The sequence below is a fragment of the Eriocheir sinensis genome, unplaced genomic scaffold (assembly GCF_024679095.1).
Source record: "Eriocheir sinensis breed Jianghai 21 unplaced genomic scaffold, ASM2467909v1 Scaffold323, whole genome shotgun sequence".
Lineage (NCBI taxonomy): Eukaryota > Metazoa > Arthropoda > Malacostraca > Decapoda > Varunidae > Eriocheir > Eriocheir sinensis.
In genome coordinates this window covers 361,046-365,608 of record NW_026111636.1, presented here as the reverse complement: position 1 = coordinate 365,608, position 4,563 = coordinate 361,046, and positions in this window count along the sequence as shown.

Sequence of the window (4,563 nt, the reverse complement as noted above, 5' to 3'; positions counted from 1 at the left end):
AAGAAGAGGCTGCTTGGTGCGGGACTGAAATATAGAGACAGAGAAATGGAAATAGAGAAATGTAGACACGTATTCGTATATATAAGTAAACAGATAAACAGATAGGTAAATACATAGATAGATAGATAGATAGATAAACAGAAAGATAGCTAGGCAGACAGATAAAGGTAAAGGTGAGTGCATTCGATATTGCTGCGCGTGGCTGCGCGTCTCATCTCCAAATCGTTGTCCCTTTGAGCCTGTGGTGGGTAAGAGCCAATTACCCCGGGACACGGCATAGTGTGAAATCCGGACTTGCCTCAGTTTGCCTTCCCCAAGTGTTCCCAGGTACCCATTTATCGACCAACCCGAGAGGGAGGATGAACATCTGGGTGAGCTGCACGCCGACTGCCAAGGCCGGGATTCGAACCCGGGCCTGCAGAGTCGTAGCCATGCACGCTGACCATATGATAAGTAGACAGACTGATAGATAGATAAATATATACAAGTAAATATATAGACAGGCTGACAAACTGATAGACAGACCAAACGAACGAATACCGTTTATGGTATATTTGCAAAAAAACATTAATAATGGAAGTGTTGGAAGTTCCCTCAATCTTTATTTTTCATTACGAAGCCGCACCTTGATTACACAATGTTGCTATTATTCCATACTTATATAATGGACATGGACACATTAGACTCAGTGCAGAGAATAATACAAAGGTATTCATGAGCTGAGAAATATGCCCCGCAGTGATGGGCTGAAACACATAAAAGACTGTACCCTTCTGCCTCCTTTCCTTGCCTCCCTCCCTTCCTTCGATCCCTTCCTCCTCATCCTCCGTTCTCTCTCTTTCTCTCTCCCTCCTCCTCCTCCCTCCTTCCTTCCTGCCATGAATTTCCAGTGTTTAGAAAAGATAAAGGTGTAGAGTGTAGAGTGACTGAAGTAAATGAAGGGATTTAACAAAGTTGACTGCAATAAGGCTGTTAAAGTGAGTGCAGTATGGGGTTTGTAATAACGGGTAGGGTGGAATTATTTATCGCTGATTGACGCATGGAAAGCATCAAGTCACCTCATCCCCTGCAACTGACCTCTCTTCCGGCCTCTCGTTCTATTTTCATTTGTTCGGAGCAGCGTCTATCCGGCTTATTTTGTTGCTGCTTTCTGTTTCTTGCCCTTGAGCTGCCTTCCTTGCGGCAAAAAAAAGAAGAGAACAGCCATGACTTGACATACCTACCGGGTAGTGGATGAATGGATCAGACATATCGGTAGTCGAGTGGTGAGTGAACAGACGATCCAAACTTTCAAGGAGGCTGCATAAATTCGAAGCTGGGGAAGATATATGGTGATGGGCTTAGAGGAAGACGTGCCATGCGTACCCAGACCAGGCTTTTTGGCGTGTGTGTGTATGTGTGTTTGTGTGTGGGTGTGGGTGTGTGTTAAGAAGCAGCCACAAGTCACATCATGCAGTTAAAAAAAATAAGGCGAGTAAACTTAAGGAGATAATGATAATGGAGAAAAGAGGAGGAAAAGACGGAGAACTTAAGGGGGTAATAGTGAAGGAGGGAAGATGAGGAAAGACGGATAAAGAAGGAGGAAAGACGAAATGGTAACGTAAGAAGTTTGTGGAAGAGAGAAATGAAGAAAAAATTATAACAATCTAGCAGAGAGAGAGAGAGAGAGAGAGTGTAGGAGGTGGTTATTGGGAGGAAGAAGCAGGGAAATTGAAACACTACGTCAAACTATTATCACACCATATTGCTCTCTCTCTCTCTCTCTCTCTCTCTCTTTAATAACGGAGATGAAAATGCTGATGATGGTGATGGGGGGGGGGCGGTGATCATAATGTTGGTGGTGGTGGTGGTGATGGGTGTAGGTGGTGATCATGGTGGTGGTGGTGATGGGGTGGTGATCATGGTGGTGGTGGTGATGGGGGTAGGGGCGGTGAACATGGTGGTGGTGGTGGTGATGGACGGTGATCATAATGTTGGTGGTGGTGGTGGTGATGGGTGTAGGGGTGGTGATCATGGTGGTGGTGGTGATGGGGGTAGGGGCGGTGATCATGGTGGTGGTGGTGATGGGGGTAGGGACGGTGATCATAATGTTGGTGGTGGTGGTGGTGATGGGTGTAGGGGTGGTGATCATGGTGGTGGTGGTGATGGGGGTAGGGGCGGTGATCATAATGTTGGTGGTGGTGGTGGTGATGGGTGTAGGGGTGGTGATCATGGTGGTGGTGGTGATGGGGGGTAGGGGCGGTGATCATGGTGGTGGTGTTGGTGGTGATGGGGGTGGGGGCGGTGTCACGGTGGCGGTGGTGGTGGTGGTGATGGTCAAGGAGGTTTAAGGGGTCGTGGTGATGGTGGTGGTGGTAGTGATGGTTCACTGTGCCCAAGACTATAATCAAGAATGGCGGTGTTGTTGAAAACTTTCCTGCAAAAAAATTATAGAGAAGTTCGGAAAATTGAAAATAAAGGGAAAATGAGCAGAGAGAGAGAGATTTACATAGATTTACATAGAAAATCAGACCACACAGACCCCTTGGTCCAGACTAGGTGGTCTGTCCTTAAACCTAAGTGATTTTACATTAATCAGATGGTTCCAAAACGTTGCTTTTCTACTCTAGTTAATATTAAGTTGAAGGAAGTGACGGTCGAGCTTGTTTTTAAAGGGGTCAATCGCGTTACACTGGACCACTGATGGTGGGAGCTTATTCCATTCTCGCACTACAATGTTGGTGAAGAAAAATTTGGTGCAGTCTGAATTTACTTGTCTACATTTGAGTTGTGTGCCATTGCTCTTCGTTCGCAAAGTGTCATCGATCATAAACAATTTTGTTCTGTCTACATTCGTGAAACCATTAAGTATTTTAAAACATTCGATCAGTTTTCCTCGGAGGCGACGTTTCTCAAGAGAGAACATGTTAAGGGTGGAAAGCCTTTCTTCGTAGGATTTGTTGCGCAAGGAAGGGATCATTTTTGTTGCTCGACGCTGAACACCTAGTTTAGCAATGTCCTTTGCATGGTGGGGAGACCAAAACTGTACCGCATATTCCAAGTGGGGTCTAACTAAACTATTGTAGAGCGGAAGTATTACATCTTTATTCTTGAATAAAAAGTTTCTTTTAATGAAGCCCAACATTCTGTTCGCTTTATTTGCTGCACGATGCATTGATGTGAGAATTTGAGGTTTGACGCGATTTTAATCCCCAGGTCCTTAACGCATTGAACGCTTGTGAGTTTAACGCCGAGTATTTCGTAATCGAACTTCTTATTTTTTGTTCCAACTTGAAGGACCTGGCACTTGTCTATGTTAAAGGGCATCTCCCATTTATCCGACCAAGCTGAAATTTTGTGCAAATCCTCTTGGAGGCTTTGCCAGTCTTCGTCAGTGAGAACCGAGTTACCAATCTTTGTGTCGTCTGCAAATATACTAATGCGATTATTGAGTCCAACATCCACGTCGTTGATGTAAATAATGAAGAGCACTGGGACAAGAACCGAGCCCTGAGGGACGCCACTAGTGACCGGCGCCCACTCTGAGCTAAATCCGTCAATCACAACTCTTTGTTGTCTGTTGCTCAACCAATTCGCGATCCATTGGTTTACTTGACCGTCAATGCCTATTTGCTTTAATTTATAAAGTAATTTATGATGTGGGACTTTATCAAACGCTTTCTGGAAATCAAGATAGACTACGTCCACTGATTTGGTTACGTCATAAATTGAGAAGAGATCGTTATAAAAGGTCAGTAGGTTTGACAGGCAGGATCTTTTGTTACGGAAGCCATGTTGTGAATCCCCAATTAATGAGTGGCTTTCGAGGTAACTCACAATTTTGTCTAATTATGCTCTCGAGTAGCTTACCTAAAATTGAAGTTAGACTAATGGGTCGGTAGTTACCTGGTATTTTTTTGTCTCCTTTCTTAAAAATCGGTGTCACGTTAGCCTTTTTCCAATCCGAAGGACCGATGCCTTGTCGCAAGGACATATTGAATACGGTAGTGAGGGAGGAGAGTATTTCGCTCTTTGTTTCTTTAAGCAGTATAGGATATACTTTGTTGGGTCCGGGACTTTTATTTGTTTTAAGTGAATGGAGAGCTTTAAGGACTTCATCGGTTGTTATTTCAAAATTAGGCAATGCATGCTCGAGATTTACAATAGTACTGGTGTTGGTGGTAGCGAGAGGAAGACTGTTAGTATTAAACACCGAGGAAAAGTAATTGTTTAAGAGGTTTGCAATGTGTTGGCTGTCAGTCACTAGTGCACCGTCGCTGTTTGTTAAAGGTCCAGTACTACTTTTGATCGCCTTTCTGTTGTTTATGTAACTGAAGAAAGATTTCGGATTATTTTTACAGTTGGCTGCAATATTTTCTTCATATCTACGCTTTGCCTGACCTACTAGTCTTTTTACTCGTCGCCTGGCATCATTATAAAGTCTAATGTTTTCGGGCGTGCTTTGTTCTTTCTTTAACCTGTAAAACAATTTTCTTTCATTGACTGATTGTTTAATTTCGCTATTAAACCACGGTGGGCTTTTATTAGTGTTAATTCGCTTCTCGCACAAGGGGACGAATGTGT